Raw genomic sequence first — 26,130 nt, 5'->3', positions numbered from 1 at the left:
TTGCTGAGCTTGAGTTAGAACCGCCAGGTTTCACCTTCCCAAGGGCCAACCACCCTGCAGGGTGGAGAGTCATGTTTGCAGAGGGCACATTAATAACTCTTTCAGCTCCTGGAAGACCACTTAGTTAATGACTTTGCTCCCTGAGAATCCAAATTCATACCAAGGTGTGACTTTCCAAATCCTTGACAAATATTTTGCCATTTTAATATCTGGCACAAAAGAAAAAGACAAGGGGAATTCTGTGGGAAGTATGAGTTAGTCTGTCATAGCTGCCCCCAGAATAATACAGTCTCATGCTAAACTTACTGATCCACTCCATCAACAAATACTTATTAATCACCTACTATGTGCAGATATTGTTCTAGGCACTAAAAATCTAGCAGGGAACACAACAGAGCTTCTAACCTCATGTTTCTTATATTCCAGTGGAGAAAACAACATAAAAAATAGCTAAGCAGATAAATATATAATTTAATGACAGAGGTTGAAAAGAACCATAAGGCAGCATGAGGGGATGGGATAGAGAGTGATAGGGAAACTGCTTTAGTTAGGGTGGTCAGAAAAGGCTTTTCTGAGAAAGATTATTATCTGAATGAGACCTGACAAACCACAGCAGACCACAGGAGAAGGAGTTGGGTGGTTGAAGAGGAAGATGGAAGGAAGGAGGAGAGTTTAAAAGATAGATGGATTTAGTAGAAATAGCTTCAGTGAGCATTTGGAATGTAGTCATGCAGAGGAAGGACTGGCCTCATTTTTGGGGTTTCCAGAGGCAAGATAAAGCCCAAAAGTAACAACATCATAGGGAGAAAGATTTTAGTTTTATATTTGAATACAAAATTTCCTAATTTTTAGATCTGACACAAAAGGAAATGGGTTCTAGGAAAGGGTAGTGAGTTCTCTGTCGTTGGAGATACTTAAGCATAGAATGAAAGAGTTACTTTCCAGGGTGCTATGGAGAAAATCCGTGCACTGCATATTGGATAATGTGGCCTCTAGGGGCCTCTCACCCCAAGAGTTATTGATTCGCTACCTATTATTTTCCAACTTCCTCCAAGAATACCAGGAGAGAGATGTAGGGTGCTTGGCTTTCTGTGCTAATCCAAATCCTGCCACTGGAAATGGCAAAGCACTTGGTGAGTAAGAAGTAGTACTGTCCTGCAATGGGGACACAATGAAGGCACCGATGATTTAGGTTGGAACTGGGTTCATAATGACATCAAGAACAGTTACAAATTTCAGCACGGAATAAAGCCTTTGACAGATTCCTAAGTGGCTCTGCTCCATTAAGTTCCAACTTTAAGGTGACAAAGAGAGCCCTGAGTTTAAAATTGGTTAAAAGGGAAGAAGAGTTAAAGGAGGTTTGTTATGAATTATGTGTGCATTTTCTTTGAAAGGAGATCTTAAATTACTTTGCAATTTAGTCTGAAAAGTCTTGTCAGAATTGAATTACTCTGTGGGCTTTGAGAAATATTCTCTTATACCCAATATTGAGAGGGAAGTGAATTTGAGATAGTCTTAAAGATAAAAGTAACTTGCAAATACTCTTCTTTTATTTTGTTTTCTCTCTTTCTTTTCTGAGGCAGAAGCAGGAATTTGAATCCCACTACTGTGAGCCTATTTAAAAGAGAGAGAGACTAATTCTTATGATCTAATGGGAATTTCAACCCTTTCTCCTACTTTTCAATTCTTTTAATCCTCACTAATGAAATCTTAGCTCCAAAGAATACTGTGATATGTGAAACTTTTAGTCATAATAGATATAAAAAGATATAGAAAAGTAGGCTAATAGCCACTAAAGATGGAAATCTAGTTAAAATTAAAATATAATCATTAACAGGTGCAAGCAGGACCAAATATTAATCCCCAAGGTTGAAATGGAGAAGGGGGTCAGGGACTCCAACATTTATTCAGCACTCCAAATACTTACTATTTCCTGTATTCTTACTATGGAGCATTCACTATGTGTCAGGCACTATGGTAAGCATTTTTATAAGCATTATCTCATTCAACCATCACAGGATCCCCTAAAGTAAGTGCTATTGTGATTTCCATTTTATAGATGAGGGAATTATGGCTTAGATTGAATAACTTCATATGTTTCACCTCATTCAATCCTTCCAACAATCTAATGAAGAAAGCATTTGCATTTTGGAGATACACCGACTCAGGGAAATCATTTGCCCAAGGTAACTCACTAGTAAATGGAGCAGCAGATATTCAACTCAGATCTCATCAGTTGCAAGTCTGCGTACAGCGCAGGCAAGAAAGTGGGAACATCGAGATCTATCACCTGAGTGTGTCCACAGATAAATAACTCACAAGTGTTTTTGCCTTCAGAGGAATGAAGAAAAGGCCACTCTCAGGAGTTTAAGATTTTAGGACTTCTAGTTGTAATTTGTAAGAAAAAAAATTGCATTAGGTAGTGTATTCATTTCAATATGAGGAGCTTTGCTGACAACCCGGTGCTGCTTCCAAGACAGGATTTTTTCATGGAGACCCCTCTTCCATATTAAATGGCTTTAATATCTTGGCATTCACACCAACACCAGCTCAGGTCCATCATCCCATGCGGTTGTTCACCCTGTGTTCCCACATGGTGACTTCCGTCTCTTTATAGTAATTACTTATCCATGTTTCAGGGTCTTCACCTGAAGAATGGTGATGATAACAATTACACCTCCTTTACAGAGTGGGATTAACAGTGTCAATATGTGCACAGTGTTTCTACCTGGAATATAGAAAGCACCCCATAAATGCTAGCTGCTATTATTGTTGTTACTGTTATTTGTATTAGTATTATTGTTGGAATGATTGCTATATCGTTCACCATTTGCTCAAAAGAAATTGATAAAAGCTGAGCTCTATTTCTAGGAAGATGGAGGCATTTAGGAATTCCAGTTAATGTGTCAGAACATTTTAAGAATCTTCTGGAGGTAAAATGAGCAATACGTTTAGAGTTAGATCAAATACTGAATTCATCTTTTTCTTAATGAGGCCTGTAGAGCAGAAGGCTACTGGGATAGTATCAAACAAGGAGATGCATGTAAATCGTTAACAATAGCTAAGCACAAAAGATCCATGGTTGTCTTGCAAATCCAATGGAGCTGAACTTCTAGCAGCCTTGCCAGAGAAGGGGACACAAAGGTAGACATACCACAGAAGTCCTGTTGTTATACCTAAGGCAAAAGAAGTTCACGAACAGAGGGTGTCTAATGAAGTTGTGTGGGATTGCTGATTAGCAACAATCAAGGAAAAATCATGAAACCAGTGGAGTTTGCTTTTATGGCGACCACCAATTCACAGCTCACTGCATGCTACATAGAGATAAAAAAGAATCTGAAAACGGGCACTTGCTTGCCTTGGGGCCTGCAGTGTTTCAGACATGCTGTGTGCCGAGGACAGAGAGTGGCTGAATGAAATGCTAGTTTCCTCTGGCTGGGTCAAAGGACTTTTCATAGACAATGGGCTGCCTTCCTAATCTGAGTGCCTTTCATTCCCACATTAGACAAATCCCACTCCCATTATAAATGGTTTCCTGAGACAGCCTGACAGAGTTTTACCTGATAACAAGGCAACTCCTGGAAAATATTGGCAGAGATCAGCTCATTCTCCCAGACCCTTTCCCTGCTCTTCCATTTATCAACATTTAAGTGAGTTTCTGGGCCCCAAATCACAAATTAATTTAATTAAGAATCTGCACCTATCTTTTTGGAGTTAAAGATAATTTTGCTTGAGTTCAAGGGTATCTTAGGGGGCAAAGCACATAGTTATCTTCTTAAACTAATGTATTTTACCAAGATAGTTGCCTCACTGCCACAGATTTCAATTTTGTGTTTGAAGCATGGGACCTACAGACCAACAAATTCCACCAAAGTTTTGCTTCTACATGATGTTTTCATATTACACTATGTGTGTCTAGTAGTTGTTATCAAGTAAATATTGCAGAATCCTTAAGTTTCACAGAAGAGTCATTTTTGATAGTAGATCTTTAGGACACAACTTTATCTGGGATAAGAATATGGACTCTGAGGTATATTTGAAAAGTTTTCAAGTAGCAATAATCGCGCCTCGGATAAACCTCATTGGCTACGATACTGCCACTGTGCAAAGCTTCTGAGGTATATTTGAATCTCAAACCGATACAACCTGTAAGAATTGAGATTCCTAACTCAAGCAATTAATAGGCCTTTCTTACCCCATGCAGTAAAGATAGTTACTAAGAGTGGAGTCAGAAGCCAAGCATAGGATAAACACTTCATTTACCAAGGCCATCGCTGAGCTATGGAGCATTATAAGCTACTGCTCAGCACCAGGAGTTAACACCCTGGGCCCTGAAGTAGTCTTGAAGAATCAGGAGAATAATTTTTGCACATCTAGGCAGACAACAGCTCAGAGGCTTGGGGAACATGCAAGCTGGATGATTTGGTTAGGGACTGGGGTGAAGGGAGGTCAGGGGAAGGCTTCACATTAGAACCAGTTTAAGCAAGCCACAGTGAGTACATAAACAACCAGCAAGGGGGCTGGGAAATCAATGATTCAAGGAGTCCAGGGATGTGAACCCAACATAAATCCACACGTGCACTTTTCTGGAAAGGGATTCCTTAACTTTCATCACCTTCTCCATTTAGTTCATGACCTCAAGAAGGTTAAAAACCACTGACGCATGGGTACACATATACTGATGGAGGAACTGGGTGGGGGGGCTGGTTAAAAGCTGAGTCAATCAGTGAATCTGCAGAAGGGAAGATAAGATGGAGAATCAGATAACCATTGCAAAGCACAGGAAACAGGAGCACCTTGGTAATGGAGGAAAACTTATACCTAAGTCACGGCCCTTTTGGACACATATCCTGATGGGATAGGGACTATATACGGCTGCTCTGGGCTAGCAGGCAATGTACGGAAGAACATAAGGGAATAATGACAGGTCAGAAAGAGTGGCAAGTCCTGACATCTAAGTATATCTGGATAGAAAGTTGAGGTTTTGAGAGCTGTATTTGCACAGTCGTAAATGACAGACTTAGGAACTATAACAGCTCACACCATGAAGCATAAGTTAACATGTGGCCTGGATCAATCCTACTCCCTTTTCATAAGTTTAGCTTATGTCAATGTTATTGATTCAACACATCCAAAGTCACATGCCAAGACTCACTGTCACCACCACTACCAAGGCTTGGCTTTCTGTAGGTCAACCAGAACATGTGAGACACAGTGGGCTTGGTTCAGTGTGCCCATGGGAAGATCTTCGAAAGATCTTGTCTTTGTTTATAGGTTACGAGAACAAATGGGACAAAGGGGCTGAAGCTCCCCCAGAAATTTAGGGGAGGAATGTCCCTTGAGGGCTAAATTATGAAATAAGTAACACAATGGCAATAGAAAGCATGAGGGATGCAGGTATCCGTTTCCAAAATGGGTTAAAACAAGTGAATTTTTCCTGTGTTTGTAAAGGAAGAAGCACATAGCCAGGGTGGGTCAGGAGGAGAAGAATAGAATTACTCTTCTACCCATTTAATGGGTGTGTTATTGGCTGGTGCTGAACTGTACTTCTTGGGACTGAGGTTACATTGAAATTGCAAAGTCTTTGAGAAAAAGGGCAGAATTCAATAATTATACCTACTGTCTTCTCTAGATTAAGTATATTCATTAGATTTTTATTCAAATGTATTACCACCTTCTTGGTAAATTCCAGTTTTTAAAAAATGCCTTAGGGCCATTGTTAGAAAGCATCCAAATGGAAACAGAGGTGAGCTGGTGATAGGAGAGGAGAATGCCATTTAGATGAAAATAATAAAGGACTGTGGCTGCATTCAGATTCATTAACGGTGTGTGTGTGTGTGTGTGTGTGTGTGAGAAAGAGAGACAGAAACTCCAAAAAATGTTATGCTGAGAAATAGCGAAATCCCTGTTTTTGTGTGTGAAAAGCCTGCTTTAGCACTTAATGCTAATGAAACTTCATCAGGAGGAGGTCAATGCATAATTAGAGATTATAGCACCATAAATGCTTATGGAATGTAATGGTAAAGGCCTAGGTAACATCATCACAGGAACGTATGATAATCCCTGCAGACCCGATGCCAGAACTCGGGGACTATAATGAAATGGAAGGTCTAGGAAGACCGGACGAGGGCCTCTGCCGTCTATTGCCTGGGAATTTCCTGACGGCCTTGGCTCTGAGACCAAGCAGTCTGTGTAGGTGGTAGTGAGAGGAAGGAGGGCACTGGTTCTGTTATGTTGTTTACACTGAAAATGCTTAGCCTTTAAAATTCTGGATTTTAAAAAAAGAACTTAAGCAGTAAGTTACCAAAATGATGAGAAAGAGAAAAAAAGAATTTCTGGCTTTCAAACCATAATGGAATAAACTAATAAGATATAAAAAGATAGTTTGTTGGTAAATTGAGGGACCAGTCTGTGCAATGCCAGCTTAATTTTAGAGTCTTAAATACTGAATTTGGAAAGCCTGTGTGGTCTGTTTCTGCAATATGTTCAGTGTTAAAATTCTCTTGGACTTTGTGCTTTCTACATTGCAATGTTAATAGCTGCTATTTATTGAGGGTCTCTTGCAAGCCAGAACTGTGATATGCATTTTGTATACATTATTTGTAATCCTCACAATAATCCCAAAGGAGAGATAATATTAGCTATGTATTACAAGGAGAAATTGAGGAAATTGAGGCAGGTTAAGCTACATGGCCAAAGTCATGTGGTGAGTAAGTGGTAGGACGGGCATTACAATCTGGCTCCAAACCTCCTATGTTGCCCTCTCCCTTGCTGCTACCCAGTAAACTGTATGTTGGCAAGTTCGTACATCAACAAAAGGTTAGTTATATGTGGTGGCCCCAATGGGTAAGTGCTTTCCTTAGGTAGTCTCTACTGGTGAGGTCTTTAAACTGTCTAGTTTAACTTGTATCTACGTATTTCTTTAGTTCCTTCTTTGTGTATTTATTTAATAGGAAACCAGCAAAAATAAATAAATAAATAACAGTAAAAAGTGGCCCCAAGAGCTACTGAAACTGAATTGGAGCAGGGTTGCTTTCCTCCAGACTTTCCCCTAGGCTTAACAAAATGTTTCTGTTTGAAAGGTAGAATGTTTTGCTTATTATCTGGCAAGAAGTTGAATATCTGTCCTTGGCTGCTACTAAATTTTACGAATAATTAAAACATTATTTTTCTATCAAAATGGAATGTATTACCAAAAGGAGACTCCTCTGGGGGCAAAATGATGGAAACCTATACCACCAAAGTGAACCTGGGGACATCTAGACTGACTGTCATCAAGAAATGGGAGCCTTGGGGCACCTGGGTGGCTCAGTTGGTTAAGCGACTGCCTTCGGCTCAGGTCATGATCCTGGAGTCCCTGGATCGAGTCCCGCATCGGGCTCCCTGCTCGGCAGGGAGTCTGCTTCTCCCTCTGGCCCTAACCCCTCTTGTGTGCTCTCTCTCATTCTCTCTCTCTCAAATAAATAAATAAATAAAATCTTAAAAAAAAAAAAACAACTAAAAGAAATGGGAGCCTTGATAAGTTCTCTTTGAGCTGACTTGTGCTTCGAAATACACAAGGGTTCGGGGCACTGGTTCCTTGTGAACCTAGGCACACCAACAAAGGCTTTAAGTAGAGCTGGTGGACCTGATGCTTCTTGCAAATCCAAGATTCCCCCAACAGAACCATATTCCCTCGGCTTCAGGGGTGGTTCAGCATTGGAAACATTTATTAAATGAGAAATTAATTGTACTAAGATGCATCTTATGCCAGATGGTGAGCTCTTCTCTACCAACAACTCTTATCAAACATCTGCCTAAGGCTACCATATCCAGGCAGATGTACTGACTTCTTTACGAAGAGACTGATTATCTCCCTTCATTGCTGCATTCCTTTCAACGTTTCCCTTCCTGCACCAGAATTTAAATCAGCACGTCCTTCACTCTTGCCTAGTTTAGGGAAAATAAAGTTTTTAGAATTACATTCCTCTTGAGTCTCTCAACTAAGATGTGATGCAATATCAAGAATAAATTGATTAGGGCGGTGTGGATAAAGTGTAGAAATGAGAGAGAGACAGAGAGAGAAGGAGAGGTCTTATGAGCATTGAACTGAAATTCATATTGACTGAAAAACTAACCCTGATTGCCAGGGCAAGTGCAATGTGGGATAAATGTGGGTAATCAAAGAGCAATGAAGACTTCTCTGGAAAGAGTCCATCAAGTGGTATTCTAATCCCAAATTCTGGCTTATTTGTGTGGAACAGTTTCTTGGTTGGCTGAAATGGGAAACAAACTTGGCAGCAGAAAGGAGAGAGACGGGATATACTGCTTATTGCACGATAGATTCTAACATGTTATCTTGTCCTTTAGGAAAAATAAAATGATCCCTTGTGGCTGAACTTAAAGGGGGAAGGTTTTTTGTTTTCTCAGTCATTTTCTGGAATAGGATGAGATGGAGCCTTTTGCAATATGTTTACTATAGCCCAGGGCAAACACTTTCTCCATGGGTTTCTCTTCTTCTTCTGAGTGATGGGAGGAAAACAATCCACGGCACGACATAGTTCAGCACAGTTCGGATGAAATATCATTTTGGTGGTAAAATGTACACTCTAAAGTTTTAGGGCCCACAACTGAAAACATATGGAATAACTTTTATTTAAGGGATTTGAACCTTGTGAGAGAGAATTACCCTATATTGACATCACTTTTTTTTTCTTCATAGTTAGACACTTCCTGTTGAATTCTCTGGCTGCTTCCATCAAGGACACGGTCTATGAGATCATTAAAATGATGTGATATCATTCTTAGGGAATATGAAAAACTCATTCAACACTCAATGTACAGACATTCCCCCAACAATGTATAAGTCTTGAACACATGTCATGGCAAAAATCTTTCTTCGCTAGCCATCCTCTTCACTCCCTTTCTTAAAGCTCAGCAAAAAGAAAGTGCCAGAACCTTTATTTAGCATGAGCCCGTGAAAGACGTTACTTATCTCAGAACTGAGTTAAAAGTAAACGGAAGCTTACTCTTAAAGTATTTCACACTTACTGAGATGGAAACAAATTGGTTTCTATAGTTTCAGATTTAGAGGCTCCTCAAAGCTCAAAGAAAGGTGTGGTGATGAAAGAAGCAGAAAAACCGGCTTCGATTAATTCTAATCAAAGCTGTTACTGCTATGAAGCGATTTCGGAGTGGCATTTTAGGGGGCTTGAAAACAATGAGCACAGCCCTCCCAGGTTCCCAGTATTGAGAGCTAGTAACGAACAGTTGGATTTTAACTCAGGGGCCACAGATCAAAGGCTCCACTTCTGCCCACCAATTCTCTGAGCTCTCCGGTTCCCTCGTAAATTTCTTTTGACCACATTCTGATACCTTTTTATTTTTTAAAAATGGAAATGTTAGTGGGAAAAATCTACTTCATTGTAAGGGACGCATTATTCTGAGAGCATAGCTTTCCTCACAAATATCAGCGTCACTTTGACTGCTCTGTAATAAGTGGCTGCAGCTGTTGCCATGGCGATTTTCATTTTTACAAAACTGTATCCACACAAAGACAGGCAACGCAGCTGTTTCCATGAGGCATCATAAAACAAGCCCAGATGTAGTGATGCTCCTGCCTTTTGCCAGAATGAAGGAGCCATGCCTGTAAACCCACACAGAACCAAAGATGGGGCTGTGGCTATGCTCTGATAGGTCTTCTCTGAAGGTCACTTAGAGCTGATGAGAGTTCAACTTCTATCCATTTTTCTCAGGCAGATACTTAGCTCCAGGTCATTACTGGTTAGGCTGTTTACATAACTTACTCTGATAGCTGCCTTTGAAAAAGACACCCTCATCCCCTAAATCTCCACATGCTACCCCCAAGACATTCCAGAAGCAAGCTCTATGGACAGTACTAGCCCAGTACTTGTTTATCTGAAGTTCTGTGCCCTCCTACCTACACGTTACTAAAAGGCTGCCAGAAAGTCCACCCGGCATTTTAAAAATCATTCTCCACTTTCCATTTAGGAAGAGCACGCTCCCTGCTGTTGTCCTTGTCCTTCAATAGGGAAGGAGTTTGGTTTTCTCTGTGTGGGGTCCAGTAGGCACCAATGGTACAAAGACAGAAAGATACCTGTGGAGCTGCCAGTTCTTGAACAATGGCATTCTCTTAGGGGGGCAGGAAGCTTTTGTTTGCTGTTTTGTTCTTTTGTTTTCAGGGTCTTGATTTGCTTGGCAAACCTGATGCTGAAAATTATGTGAGGAGAACTCATAGCTTCAAAATGGCGATGGCCTCAATCCCTCATTCTGAACAAGGTTCAAACTAGCTGCCCCCTCATTGACCTGGAGTTCTTGCGGTCACACAGGTGCAGCGAGAAAGCCCAGCATGTGCCTCGTGGGGAAAGGGTTTGAAAAGAAATTATTTTCCCTGTCATTTCTCCACCCCCAGCTCATATTACTATTTAATTCTTAAAAAAACATAATTATGTTTCTGGATTTCTCTGTAGTTTATCACACAGTCAGTTACAGCTATTTTGTTGTTATTAAGAGCATTGAAGTATGAAGAGTATAAATCGCCAAATGCCCAAGAATCTAATAATAAAAGGATTTTACTTGGAAGGCATAAGTGGTTCTTTTATTCTGGGAGGAGGGCCTTTGTTTGCAAAGAAATACGGCTATTCTTAACATCCGAGTAATCAGCCATCTTTGTGGTGGTTGTTGTTATTAAACGTAAGGCTGAGATGCGACCTACAAATAATCCTCAGGAAGCTGTGGGGCTGTATGAGCTGAATGACTGCCTGAGTCTGATCCTGACTTGCCACTGACACTCTCTGTGACCCAGCAAAATACCACATCTCCCCTTTGTGCTATGGCAAAGCAAATGGCACTCCAGGAGAAACAAAGAATCCAAATTCCTTCACAGCGCCTTCAGTGTTAAAATGTCATACAGAATAAAACATATAATCAAATGGAAATAAGTAAAAGAAACAAACACCTTATGGATCCCTTGAGACCCGTAAGAAATCAAAGTGTACCAAAATATTTCATCTGTCTTCTCATCATCTCTCAAAGTAAGAAATCAATCCACGGCTCTTCCATTTTTTTTTCTTTTTTTTTTTTTTTAAACTCAGAAACCAAAGGAAATATGGAGAATGAAGTCACTTGTCTGAGGTCACACAGTTAATCCATAACTGTTCCAACTATTGTTTTCTGGTTTCTTACCTAGCAGCCCGATGCTGCTTCCCGTTATTCCGTTGCCCTGAAAGGCAGCAAAAACTGAGAGAAGTTCCCTCTGGATGGACTATAAGCATGTGAAAAGTAAACAATAGAACTCATTAATTTATCAGATTTAAATATTAACATTGCTAGGTCAATCCTTAAAGCTAATAATTCTACTATTTTTAAGTATTAATGATGTACAGAGATTGGTGACATTCTTGTTCCTCCAGCGGGTTTGAGATCACTCTCCTAAAACTCAATGCACAGGAAATCAGAAAAACTGATCAGTATGAAAACACCCACGTTGGTCAGCAACCACGGCTAAGGCATGAGTTGGGAAATTGCTTCACGGTCATAGAGAGGAGCTAAGATAATGAAATATAGGAGATACAGACTGTTAAATAGATCATAAGGCTGAAATATTTTCTCCACAAATGCTTTCTACTATTTTAAATCCTCTTTTTCATTGTGCCTGAGGCTGAGAGAAGAGACCCACTGGGCTGCCTCCCTCCTTCTTGGCAGGGCTTGCTAAAGATCAGAAAACAATGTGGGGAGGAAGCTCTGTGTAATTTATTTTAACTGATCATAAGAAAGTGGTGAATGGGAATGTAAGCGGAAATGCTGCAAGTGTGTTTAAGCACATATTTCATTTCCCTTAGACGCAGGAAGCTGAGGGGAAACAGTCTCAATAATGACAGGAGGGGAGCTCTTTTTCAAAAATATCTTCTCTTTGATGAAATTACAATATGATTATTTCTATTGGGATTCATGTTTATTCATTCAATGAATATTTACTAGGTACCTACTAAGTACCTGGCACTGCTGTGGATCCTGGGGATATACAGGTGAATCGGGGAGGTGCGGAAGCAAAGAGACAGACAACAAATATGTGTAAAAAAAAAGGATCGGTCCTTTGAGATGGGGAATGAACTGTGATCTTCCCCACACAAAGATTCAAAATAATTTAGGTTTAAAAATTATAAAGTAACTTCATAGACAATATCTGAGTTTTTTCACATTCCAATGAAATACATTTTGTGGTGAGCTCTATTTTGTAGATTTGGGGATTGAAATGCAGCAAAGTTAAGTGATTTGGCCAAATCCATTTCAACAGTAAATGGGGGAGCCAGGATTTAAATTCAGGACACCGTTCTGTAAAATCCCTACTCTTCACTGTATCATACCACCTTCATAGATTGTTTTTAAAATGTGTGTACCTATGTAGAGTTTCCAAATCCAGAATCAAACAGTTCTCCAAATTCGTGCATTTATTTAACCCTCTCGCCCCTACTGCTACTTTATGTACTACAGAGGTCAGATTTAACCACCACGTTTGAATTTCACCGTGGAGAGAGAGGAGGGTTGGTGGTAGACCCTCTGGGTTTGAGAGTGAGTTCTGCCACCCTTGGAGGCAGCAGTTTATTGGGCAAATCCCTTGACCCCCTCAGTGTGGTAACTTCCAAGGCTGCTGTAAGGATTCCGTGGGACAACAGGCAATGCACAGCGTCCACGGCAGGACGGCTGCGTACGCGACCCCGAGGAGTTACTACCCTGCTTCTGTTGCCTCATCTGTAAAGAAGGAACAAAAATGCTGTTAGCTTACTCTTTTTCTCTCTTACAGTTGTCATAAGGACAGATGTAGGAAGGCATTGTGAATGGTGAAGTATAATGATCACTAAAGGAATCCTTTAAAACAGATGCTTGATGGAAGATACATAGCTAGACTCAGCTTCTCGTTATTTCATTCACGAAGAGAACCCAAGTGTTCTGCTGAAATTTTGGATGAAGGCCATGGTGTCAGCAGACCTCTAGCTAACAGATCAGGTGGTCTAATTCCTAGGTTCTCATGACCAGAGGCCTATGAACCATACCATTAGGGGACTATTTATTGAGCCCATTATCTAGCTCTTACGTAGAACCACCCAGAAGGAAGGCCCAGTTTTACATATTTTGATAAATGCCTATATCAGATGGAATGTGTCCATGTGTTTGCACAAGAATACTGCTCCCCCCTTTCAGACTCTTCCGGAGGAAACACCTTTGCTGGGCCCAAGACCCTCTCACTGTTCCCTTCCCTGTTTCCATGTTTTCCGCCCTCCCTGTGTCAGCTCCCCCTCACTACCCCAAGCCCCATCCGTCCTCCAGTGCCCTGTGCCTGTGGAAGCCTCACCATCCCTCCCTGCCCTCACTCCACCCTGACTAAGACTGGAGTCCTTGCTGTTTTGTATTTTCAGTCTGTGTGCTACATACAGTCTTCCTTGTCCTCTTCCCTACTTGTTTTAAATTCTTAGGCAAAGCCTTTCTTCAATTTTTAAAAACTTATTGCTCCTACAGGTTTTATTTGTCATTAACACGATCATATAAAAAATTAACTTTGTTGTTGTACTACTTAATGTTTCAAAGCAGCCAAGAGTCAGGGGCGAGCTGGACCATTTTCCTTTGACAAATCTCTGGCTCGCTTACTATGGGACCAGCAGCACGTAGCCAGCCCCTCAGCCACGGGCCTCCTTCCTGTGCATGCTCTTGACCCATGCTGGATGCTCTGGCTCAGATCCAAGGACTCTAGGTCAACACGTCTCACGACCTCAACAGTGAGATCTTAGCTAAGGTCCGCTCTCTCAGAAGTTCTGCCCAAATGAGGAAAGGCAGCTGTATTGGGTCAGTTGCTCCAAACACTGGAGCTGCCTATAAAGGGACTTAGTTAAATTTCAGCAATTCTTTTACCTTCTAGAAATTCTTAATACTTACATATATTACCTTAACAGTAGTTTTTTTTTTTTTGCTTCTTTTAATTAATATTTCATTCATTTTTAGTGTTTTAATATTTCCTTTTAAAAAGCTACAGGAAATACAGGCACAAGTGCGGTAATTCTGCACGTAGTCTAAAATGAGAGAGCCTGGTTGACTATGATATCTGATGCTTAGCTCTGTAATACTGGGTCAATTACTTAATCCAACTGTACAATACAGATGATAATAGTACCTGACTTTCTCCAAAGGAGCCCCTCTAACATTATAATACTATTTCTTTCTTTCAGTTCCAGCTTCATCCCTGAGGACCCTTTAAGATGCAGTCCTACCCAAAGCCAGGCATCTGAAATGGCCTTTCCCAGACTTGTGCCTGAGAAGGCCTATGACCACATGTGAGCTTAAAGGATTTAAAGGCAGGAGTTTCTCTTCCATATTCTATGTGCAGAAATCTATGTGCGGTTCTTTTAAGCCCTTGAGCATATTCAGATTTCTTTTGAGGAAACTGTTGACTTTATCACTGCACAGATGGGAAAGAAATACACACATTAGGCCTGCACACTTTCACACTGTACCAAATACATTTGTCTTCTGGGATTGGAAATATATACGCATCTCTCATTAATCAACAACATAAATATTGACTTCCAGCCATAGACATCAACTCTGAATGGTCTTCACACAATACTTAAAAGTGCTCATGTCCAAGATTTAAGAAAGACCATCTAAGGTATATGAGTACCAAACATTTACTGTGGTAACCATCCTTTGAGATGGCCCCCAGTGATCCTCATTTCCTCATCTGCACCTGTTTGTAGTCCCTCTCACACTGTACCAGGGTTGGTCTATGTGATCAACAGAATATAGCCAAAGTGATAGTATGTCACTTCAGGAGTAGATTTAAAAAGTCACCATGGCTTCCATTTTGATTGCTCTCTCATTCTCTCACATGTGCTATATCATGATTTTTCTCTTGGATTGCTCTCTCTGGGGTATGCCAAGTTATGCCCAACCCTACAGAGCAGTCTGTGTGGCTGGGAAGTAAAGCATTCTGCCAATGGCCATGTGAGTAAGCTTGGAAGTGTAACTTTCATTCCCAGTTGAGTTTTCAGAGACTGCAGTGATGGCCAATAGATTGACTACAACCTCATGAGAGACCCTGTGAGACAACCCAGCCTAAACAGTCCCTCAGAAACTGTGAGATAAATGTTTGCCATATGAAGCAGCAAAGTTTTGAGGTAATTTGTTACACAGCAATATATAACTAATAGTTACTTAGGCTCCAATTTTGTTTTGCATCGTATCATCAGTTCTTTAAAGAACTGTTATAGAACTATTATAGTAGTGGTTTTATTCATTTAGGGATTGTTGCTTTACTTTTAGCTTTTATTGAGAGTGGATTTTAGAAGGTCAATTTGAAAAACACTTCTGTGTCTTTCATAAGACTAATCAAGGCCATTGCCCACTATGCCACTCTATGCCCTATTTTTCATAGAGTTTAATAACAGAACAACACTGGCAAATGATCTGTGTGCTTTATTTAACTGACTTAGAGAACTATGCAAAACTTATGTACTTCCGTTTTCACTTTGTTGGCAGGAGGCTCTGAACAAAATTTAGTGCTAATTAAGAACCCAATTTGTGCCAGATACCCATGTTCTTGTTTCTTTTAAGAGATGTCTTATCATTTTTTACATTTACTTATGCTTTTTGAAAATAAATATTCCTCAGTCCTATAAACCAACTCAAGTCCTTTGTTGAAGTAATTACGCTGAATTCAAAATATGAGGTTGTTGAGTGTGTGTTAAGTGCTGAGCAGAGTGCTAGGCTCTAGAAATGCAAAGATGAATAAGACAAGAAGTGGGGCTTCCTCTTTTTTTTTTTTTTAAAGATTTTATTTATTTATTTGAGAGAGAGAGAATGAGAGAGCACATGAGAGGGGGGAGGGTCAGAGGGAGAAGCAGGCTCCCCGCGGATCCAGGATCACGACCTGAGCCGAAGGCAGTCGCTTAACCAACTGAGCCACCCAGGCGCCCGGGGCTTCCTCTTAAGGAGGTCAAAACCAAAAACATAAAAACGTTAAAACTTAGTGATGAACAGCTATGTGGAGAACCAACCATAAAACGAGGTGACAGCCATCATGCTCTTCACGGAGTCAATAAAGTAGGTTGAGAGCATCAATGAGAGAAAATGACTTCTGACATGAGACAGCAACCAGAACTGGTCTTGATGAAGAAGAGGCTGGCATTAGGTCTCAGGGACAATAAGAGTTGTGAGAAGTTTAGTGTGGCTAAAGCAAGGGGTGGAATGGAGGTAGCAGTGCGTGGGGTACAAATCAAAAACAATTAACGTGCTTCTGAGTATCTGGGAACACAATTTACATGGAAGAGATTGCGAGACAATAAAGGCTATTTTTTCCCCATTAGTACTGACCAAATTAATAAATAACTACCCTACCAAGGAATAATAAAGCTATTTAATAAGTTTACAGCACTCCCACTCAGCTGTGATACTGCTGAATTCTTGCAAAACTAGAAAGAAGAAATAAATTAGAATTGGAAGCATGTCCAATTCTTATTAATTACCCACAGATTCTGTCAAGTTTCCAACAAGAGGCCCACTGGTTGAAACAAGAATTAGAGGGAGTTCTGGAGCCTCTGCTTCCAAAGGAACCACCAAACCTCACAAAGATACAAATGCACCAATACAAAGCAAAAATGAAAGCCTCTTTTCTGCCTGCCTAAACCATGATGTTCATATTACTACAATTAATGTATATATTTTCTTTACAGGACCTTGGATTACTCCCCCAAATAAATACACTTCCACTGGAGCGTATCAAAAGAGCAGGATCAGCATTCCGACCTTAATGAGTTAAAGAAGTGTCTATATGCGGGGCGCCTGGGTGGCTCGGTTGTTAAGCGTCTGCCTTCGGCTCAGGTCATGATCCCAGGGTCCTGGGATCGAGCCCCACATCGAGCCCCACATCGAGCCCCACATCGAGCCCCACATCGGGCTCCCTGCTCCGCAGGAAGCCTGCTTCTCTCTCTCCCGCTCCCCCTGCTTGTGTTCCCTCTCTCGCTGTGTCTCTCTCTGTCAAATAAATAAATAAAATCTTAAAAAAAAAAAAAAAGAAATGTCTATATGCTACAGCATTCAACAGCTAACCAGCTTAATTAGCTCTTACACATTATTAGGATCTGAATGGTGGTTTATCTGATGGCAATCCACAAACTTTTTTTACTTCTTTAGACCAGAAATTGCAAACTCAGGTGCTTGCCAGGCCGTGCCTACAATGTCAAGGAACAAGCTCTCTGTGGAAACACAGGAAAGTAGTGAGAACTCTAACACCGGAACCAGCGGCTTTTAGTACTAGCACAGGGATGCAGGAGGAACTGTGTTTTCTTGGTTCTTTCTGTCTGCTTGTGTGTTTTTAAAAGACACTAAGCATCTGAACTATTATGTGAAATCAGCCAATTTTTAAATGTTGGAAACTAACATAAAATATTTAAACAATGCGTGGACAAAACAAAATATGTCTATAGATGGAATCTGGCTGATGGACTACATGTTTATAACTGCAGCTTTAGACAATCATATTAGCAGATATTATCTTTGGCACATATTAAAGGAGTTTTACAGAAACCACTTTTAAGACCTCTATTTGTTTTCAATGACCTCATGACATCATTAAGCGCTGACAGGAGTACAGAGCAGTGTTAAGCAAGTTCAGTGTCTTCAGAAAGTCATTAATAGGTTGTTCCAGCAACCAGTAGAACTAAACAAATGCAGAATTCCCTCCTGTATTAGTGTGTATAAATTTATATTTAAGTTATAACAACTTTTAAACACACAACTGAACTCAAAATAAAGGAACGGGAATACCCAGGAGTAAGAAACAAAGTGAAAACTCAAGCTCCATTTGATGTTATTAAAAAAAAAAAGCTTCACAAAAGATGAGCTTGTATGTTTTCTTTAACTGAACTGAAGAACAATATAAACCAACATCCCTCTCTTTTCATTATAACCTTGTTTCACAAAAAATTATATATATATATATATACATAATATAAAATAATAACCACAATGAAGGGAAGACAGAAAGTTAAAAAAAAATTTAAAAGGAAGAACTAGTACCTTAAGAAATAAAAACAACTGCACAATCTAAAAGACACCAAAAAACAGCTACATTTAAAATGATTAGTAATACCTTAAAAATAAATATAAAACATAATGAAGTAATATAGCCAATGTGAAAAAGAAACAGACCAAAATTTAGACAGTAAACTATAGGCAAGAAAACTAAAAACTCAATCGGCACAGCTCAAAAGAGAATCAGAGACCTGAGGAAATCATCCAGAACACAGGCAGATAAAGAGAGAGAAAAAATATAAAAGCATGCTAAGAGTCACGCATAATAAATTGAAAAGATGCAACATAGTAATTTACTACTAAATTACTACTACTGAGATAATTTACTAATCATATATCTTTAATAAAAGAATCACTAAAGGAATAGCTTCAGAGAGAAGAAAACTGGACGCAGAGGGAAGAATAGGTACATGCAACGTTAGGCAAAGAAAGTATTAAACATATAAACCAAATCAAGCACTGATTGTAAACATAATCAATTATTGAATGGTGAAAAATGAGGTGGAACTAAAATACTAGATGATTAATGACACGAATGATGGAAGGAGTGAAAAGAATTAAAGCACTCTAATTTCTCAGAATTAGCCAGGATGATACCAGAGACATTTATTTATTTTAGACTTTGTTGATTATGTATGTTATGTGAATTATGCATTTAAATTTAAGGGTATTGACTAAAATAATAAAAGGGACTAAAATGAATCACTTCATACTGGCAGAACAACAACATCAACCAAGGGGTATCAAGAACTCAATAGTCTAAATGAAAGCAGAAAAGGCAAAAACAAAAAGCATTTATACTGAAAGCACAAAATAAGGTATATGTGTGTGATCAGAGATGAAAATGGGTTACCTATCATCCTATTCTACTGTGTGTGTGTATATATATATGTACATATGTATATATTTAAAGATTTACTTACTTATTTGAGACAGAGAGAGAGAGGGAGAGAGAACGAGCAGGGGGAAGGGCAGAGGGAGAGGGAGAATCTCAAGCAGACTCTCCACTGAGCAAGAAGCCAGATGCAGGGCTTGATCTCACAACCCTGAGATCCAGACCTGAGCTAAAACCAAGGATCAGACGCTCAACCAACTGAGCCACCCAGGCACCCCTTTATAGATATATATTTATATATAATATACAATACACTATATATAATATATTGTGTAATACATGTATTGTGTATTAAACTATTATGTAATATGTATTATACGTATAAAAGCACAAAGAGATATATACAAGGATATTCACATGGCATTTTTGTAACAGTGAAACTGTGGCAACAATTTAAAGGTCCATCAACAGGAAAATGCACAAATAAACAAATATAAATATATTCATATATAATATATAAATAGAATATTACACAGCAATTAACATGAATGGATTATATCTAGAATTACCAATATGGCTAAGTTGCTAAAAACATAATGGCAAATGAAAAAAGGAAGTTGTAAAAGAATAAGATAGAAGACATCATGAATGATAACGTCATGATTTTCTCTACTAAGGAAGCAGAAAAGCTAAAATATTCAATATCTTGTCCTCTCTTGCAGCAAATGGTGCATCAGTTCCAGCAAATGAGATGTACTAAAATCTTTGGGTATCTTTCCCTTCCCAAATAAAAAGGCAAAACAAGGAAAAGTTTTTTGGCCATTGACTTCCCTCTTTTTCCTTCCTGGAATGTGAACTCCTGAGGTTTGGTAGCCAACTTGTAGCCAGTTGGTAGAAAGCCACACACCAGGATAGTGCAACAGGATGATAGATAATGTCACTATCATCTCTGATGACATGACTAAGCCACTCGATCACCACTGAACCGCCTTTCCCTAGATTTCTTGTTATGTGAGACAAATAACATTCAATTACTTAATACTTGGTAGAGGATTTTTTGGTTACTTATAGATGAATGCAATCTAATTAAAACAAGAAGGTACAATATAATAGCATTTATGTAAATCGTTTAAAACACAGATACGTGTTATGTATTGTTTATAGGTACACCCAGACATAGGGCATATAAAAAATCATCAGGAAGAACACACACTGACTTTAGGGTAGTGGTTACCCTCAGAGAGAAAGGAGTTAGGCAAAGGATGTGAATAGGGAGAGGACTACAACAGTAACTGTATTTTTATTCCTGTAAAAATAGTTCTGGAATAATATCAATCTTTTAAAAAGATCTGGGCAATGGGTACATTTTATTTGCCATCTACTTGTATATAGTTGAATCATTTAAAAATTTTCTCTAGAAGAAAAGAAATGTGATATTATGTAAATTCTCTAGTTATCTAAATAGATCATGGTTGTTGTGTTCTTTGTGGGTAGTTTGATCTATTTCCCCACTCCAGTGAGTTAAAGCAGGGGTGAAGATCAGTCTATTCTTGGTCAGACTGTTCTACATACAGATCTGTTGCAACTGTAGCAAATGATCTAGGAGAACAGATATCCGGGAAAGTCTTATGTTGCAACAAGGTAAGTAAATAAAAATTCTGGAGAGCATGATCTAAGAACTTTAGACATCTGGCTCTAAAGAAAGCAAGCAAGAAAACATGATGATTGGCAGTTGGAGTTGTCAAGGGCAAAGATATGGTATGATGACAAGCCTGAAGAAATAAATCCCAGCTTACGGGCCAATTTGCTATAGGGCAGGCCAGCCTAGGATCAATATTTTTTCAATTACATTTAAAAACTATTTCACAATCTAGTATTTGGATGGGAAGCTAGCAATGTTGTAGTTGTTAATTTTTAACAAAAGTTTAGCTATACAAGATATGTATTCTCATGGGGGAAAAATGAGAAAAAAAAAATCGAAGAGCACAGAGGTTATAAAGTAAAAAGTGAAAGACTTTTTCCCTGTTCCCAGTCCCCAACCCCCTGTCCCAGGGGTACTATTAATATTTCTTATGCTTCTAGACCTTTTATGCATAGATTAGCAAATAGATATGTTCTCTTTTTCAGAACAAATATGACATAATACCATACATATTATTCAGCAAATTGCTTCTTAAGTCATGCTTTGGGTGTCTCCCAAATCAGCTCACACAGAATTATATCGTTCTTTTGAACAGTTGCAAATGTTGTATGAAGTTATGTGTATTAAACAAGTTTCATCTTGATGAACATTTATGTTGTTTTTAATTTTTTGCTTTCATAAACAAGGATGCAATGAATATCCTGTTATAATTCATCTTTTCCCTACAAGATATGAAAATCCACTTTTATCATACTCAAAATACCCACATGTGTTTGGGTTTTCTTTGACTCAATCTCCCATGAAGCTCCCAGGCTTTTCCTTCACAAGCACCAAACTTTGATGGCTAGAGCTTCAAAGTACATTTTAGTATCTGGTAGAGGTCGTTCCTCAGCATTAATGAGGACTTTCACAATTTTACCTGTTACTCTTGAATGTTTATGCTTCTAGGTAAACTTTAACATTGTTTTGTTAAATTTAGAATATCCAATCTCTGGGCAGCCTGCCATTATCACATACCCCACCTCATGAGGATTTTCTTTCTTCAGAGACTGAACGAGGAATGGTTCTGGACTGGGGACAACAGGCACAGAGGATGAAGAGTGACATGCAGAACTGAACAGAGGTGGGTTAAGCAAAAGTCCATGTAATGAACTGTGAGAACCCCAGACCCTTTTCCATACAGGTCTCCCAAAATGTTGGTAATTGGCTTATGCCTCCTATTTGGAAAAACTGGTTCACAGATACTTAAATTTGGAGGTGCCACCAAATAAACAGCAGTTTCCCCAAATACCCTTCAATGAGGTTCACCAGTTGACAAGCTCAGAACTTGTCCCTAACCCATTTCCAGTGCCTTCTTAGACCTCCCCACTTCTCTTTGTCTTAAATACGGATATTCAGATAAGCCTCTCTGAAGTGGTGAGGAAAAACAGGGAACAGAATGAAAAGACAGAAAAAAAAAGAATTTGCAGAAAACAGACACAATTTAATGCACTAAAAAAAAAAAATATCCTGAAATCTATTATCAATATTCTGAGGCAAGAGAAGATATTGTATTCATGGAATAAGAATAGAAGTCGAGAAAAAGAAACAACCTAAAAATAAGAAAGGGCTTTTAGAAATAAAAAATAACAAGAGTTGAAATGAAAATTTCAAAATTAGAACATAAAGTTGAGTAAATTTCCCAGAAAATGCTTATATTAATAGATAGATACATAGATATTTAGATCAGTATAGGTGAAGAATTGAAAGATGAGAAAATGAGATGACCAGACAAATTATCAGACAAATGGCATGAAAAAATTTCCCAGGATATCAATTTATAAATTGTGGGGCTCACCAAATATGAAGCACAGTGAATGGGAAAGAACATTATACCAAGCACATTATTGTGGCATTTCGAAACAAAAGGAATAAAGAGGAAAATTTAAATAATTCCTTGAGATATAAAAAATAAATCACAAACAAAGGTATGAAAATCATACAGCACTGGATTTTTGAAAGCAGCACTGAAAGCTGGAAGACAAGGGAACATGTCTTAAAATCTTTGAAGTAACCCAGTTTCTAACCTAAAATTCTATAGCCAGCCAAAGTATCATTCCAAGCATGAAAGGAGAATGAAGCTGTGTTCACCATGCAGTATCTCAAAATAATTGATCTTTATGTTCCCTTTGCAGAAACCTATATTCACGAAACCTATATTCAGGCAGAAACATATATTCATGAAATAGGGACTGGATGTGAAACTATGAAAACAGACAAGTTGCTGAAGGGCATAATATCCAAGAGAGAAACAAAGGTGAAGATAGATTCTTAAGGCTCATTATTGTGATCAGGAGTAAGAGAGGTAGTAAGACAACATAGCAGGGGGTCTAGGGAAAGACAGAAAGCTAGGTTAGTGCAGGGTAGGGAATGGATGGAAATGTGGAGAGTCCTCAAAGGTAGGCTGTTGAACAGTTTTTTGTTTTGTTTTTTTTTAAGATTTTATTTATTTATTTGACAGAGAGAGAGAGTGAACACAAGCAGGGGGAGTGGCAGGCAGAGGGTGAAGCAGACTCCCCGCTGAGCATGGAGCCCAATGTGAGGCTCGATCCCAGGACCCTGGGATAATGACCCGAGCCGAAGGCAGTTGCCCAACCAACTGAGCCACCCAGGTGCCCCGTTGAACAGTTTTTGATGTTTCAGAGAAGAAAGGCTGAGTTCCTGGAAAGGGCAGTTTGAACAGAATAAAAGAAAGGGCAAAAAAAAAAGAAATGGAGAAGCAGGTTTGATTGAGTCCATGGGAAGAAAGCCAGTTTATAGGGGTTAAGGAGGGATATAAGAAAGCAGAGTAATACAACTCATTTGCTAGTTTTGGTGATGGGAGAAAAATTTATTAAAAGTAAAAGTAAATAGTAGAGGCAAGCCAAAGTACTGCTTAAGAAGGGGGAAATAGGAGACATCTGAAAAGAAAGGAGATGTTACAAAAGAAAAGATACAACATAATAGAGGAAGAGATGAATTCAGAAATAAAATCTTAAAATGGGCACAAAGGGATGAGGATCTAAGTGAAGGGACTCACTCTGACAAGAAAGAAGTATAATTTATCTGAAATTAGTGAAAAGACTAAGAAGATAAAGGTAGGAACAATTATATGATATGTTAAGGTCTGATTGATTGTGTAAAAGTTAATTTATAAGCAATGATTTGGGTATTCCTATAAATTGATGTTTGTAGGAGAAACTTAGAAGGTTGGTAGAACAGCAGGTTGAAGGAGCAAGAAATAGATCTGAAATATGTTAAATGGGTGGAACACCCGGGGCTTAGGAAGTGGTCCTTTCTCACAAGAGCCACACACTTGCAGCAGAATCTTTAATGGGACCCAATAAGGGAACTTGGTGGTAGAAAACAGTTAGTTTACAAGAAATTTATTGAATAGGATTATTTAGTCAGAAGAATAAATTGCTGAAAATAATTATCAACAACACATTTTTTTTTCATGAATAGGTAACTTGGGTGTTCATTGAGTCTGATTTATAATGTTTACCTTTTAGATATTTTTATCAATTTCCAGAATAATTTTCTGTCCTTTCCTTTCTCTTAAGTTTTTAATTTCTATTTTTACTAATTATTATTGTACCTCTTTGCAATAGTGAAAATTTGCCAACACACAGTAAAATAAAACTAATATCCAACAATAGACGATTGGTTAAATATTCTCAAACACTTTGTATGGTATGATACAATTTCTAAATAAGGTATAGGCATAGTTGTTTTATTGTGTTTCACTTTATCATACTTTGTAGATATTGTATTTTTTTACAATAAAGTGAAGGTTTGTGGCCACCCTATGTCCAACAAGTCTATTGGCACCATTTTTCCAACAGTATTTGTTTACTCTGTGTCTTCATGTCACATTTTGGTAATTCTTCCAATATTTCCAACTTTTTCATTAATATTATATTTGTTATGGTGATCTATGATCAGTGATCTATGATGTTACTATTGTAACTGTTTGGGGGCATCACTAACTGTGCCCATGTAAGATGGTGGACTTAATCCATAAATGTTGTGTGTGTTCTGACTGCTCCACCAACTGGCCTTCCCCCTGCCTCTCACCCTATCCTTGGGCCTCCCTATTCCCTGAGACACAACAATATTAGAATTAGGGCAATTAATAATCCTGCAATGGCCTCTAACTGTTCATGTGAAGGGAAGAGTTGCACGTCTCTCACGTGTCAATGCTAGAAATGACTAATCTTAGTGAGGAAGGCATGTTGAAAGCTGAGATACTCTGAAAGCTAGGCCTCTTGTGCCAAACAGTTAGCTGAGCTGTGAATGTGAAGGGAAAATTCTTGAAGGAAATTAAAAGTGCTACTTCTGTGAACCCATGAAGGATAAGAAAACAAAACAGCCTTATTGCTGAAATGGAGAAAGTTTTAGTGGTCTGGATAGAAGATCAAACCAGTCACAACATTCTCAGATGCCAAAGCCTACTCCAGAGCAAGGCCCTAACTCTCTTCAATTCTATGATGCTGAGAGAGGTGAGGAAGCTATTTTCAAAAGAAAAGTTTGGAGCCAGCAGAGGCTGGTTTATGAGGTTTGAGGAGAGAAGCTGTCTCCATCACATAAAAGTAAAAAGTGAAACCACAAGTGCTGATGTAGAAACTTCAGCAAACTATGCAGAGGATCTAACTAAGATAATTAATGCTGCAAGGTAGACAAAGCAGTCTTAAAGATGCCATCTAAAACTTTCATAGCTAGAGAGGGGAAGTCAATGCCTGGTCTCAAAGCTTCAAAAGAGAGGCTGACCTTCTTGTCAGGGGGTAATGCAGCTGGTGACTTTAAGTTGAGCCTAATGCTCACTTACCATTCAAAAAGTCCTAGGGCTCTTAAGAATTATGCTAAATCTACTCTGCCTGTGCTCTATAAATGGAACAACAAAGCCTAGATGACAGCACATCTGTTTACAACATGGTTTACTGAATATTTTAAGCCCACTGTTGAGACCTATTGCTCAGAAAAGATTCCTTTCCAAATATTACTGCTCACTGATAATGTACCTGATCACCCAAGAGTTCTAATGGAGAAATGAAACAAGATTAATATTGTTTTCATGCTTGCCAACACAACATCCATTTTGCAGCCCATGGATCAAGAGTAATTTAAACTTTCAAGTCTTAATTTCATAAGGCTATATAGTTGCCACAGATAGTGCGATTCCTCTGATGGATCTGGGAAAAGTAAGTTGAACACTTTCTGGAAAGGATTCATCATCCTAGATTCCATTAAGAATATTCATGATTCATGGGAAGAAGTCAAAATAGAACATTAACAGAAGTTTGGAAGAAGTTGATTACAACCCTCACTGATAACTTTGAGGGGTTCAAGACTTCTTCAGTGGAGGAGATAAAGACAGATGTGGTGGAAATAGCAAGAGAACTAGAATTAGAAGTGGAGCCTGAAGATGGGACTGAATTGCTGCAATGCCATGATAAAACTAACAGATGAGGAGTTGCTTCTTATGGATGAGCAAAGAAAGCAGCTTCTTGAGATGGAATCTACTCCTGAGGAAGATGCTGTGAAGATTATTGAA

The 26,130-nt window shown here is 38.8% G+C and overlaps 1 protein-coding gene and 1 pseudogene across 1 annotated transcript in view; one reads left to right on the top strand and one right to left on the bottom strand.

Moving 5' to 3' along the window:
- Nucleotides 1–26,130, top strand: part of SLC9A9 (solute carrier family 9 member A9) — a 510,696-nt gene that overhangs the window by 244,345 nt on the left and 240,221 nt on the right. The gene's annotated exons all lie outside the window — the stretch shown is intronic.
- Nucleotides 3,922–4,112, bottom strand: LOC115940414 (U4 spliceosomal RNA; annotated as a pseudogene).

Source organism: Leptonychotes weddellii, chromosome 1 (assembly GCF_054177405.1).
Source record: "Leptonychotes weddellii isolate Sample4059 chromosome 1, ASM5417740v2, whole genome shotgun sequence".
Taxonomy (NCBI): domain Eukaryota; kingdom Metazoa; phylum Chordata; class Mammalia; order Carnivora; family Phocidae; genus Leptonychotes; species Leptonychotes weddellii.
Note: the sequence above shows the minus strand (reverse complement) of the source record. Positions and strands in the feature narration are given on the sequence as shown.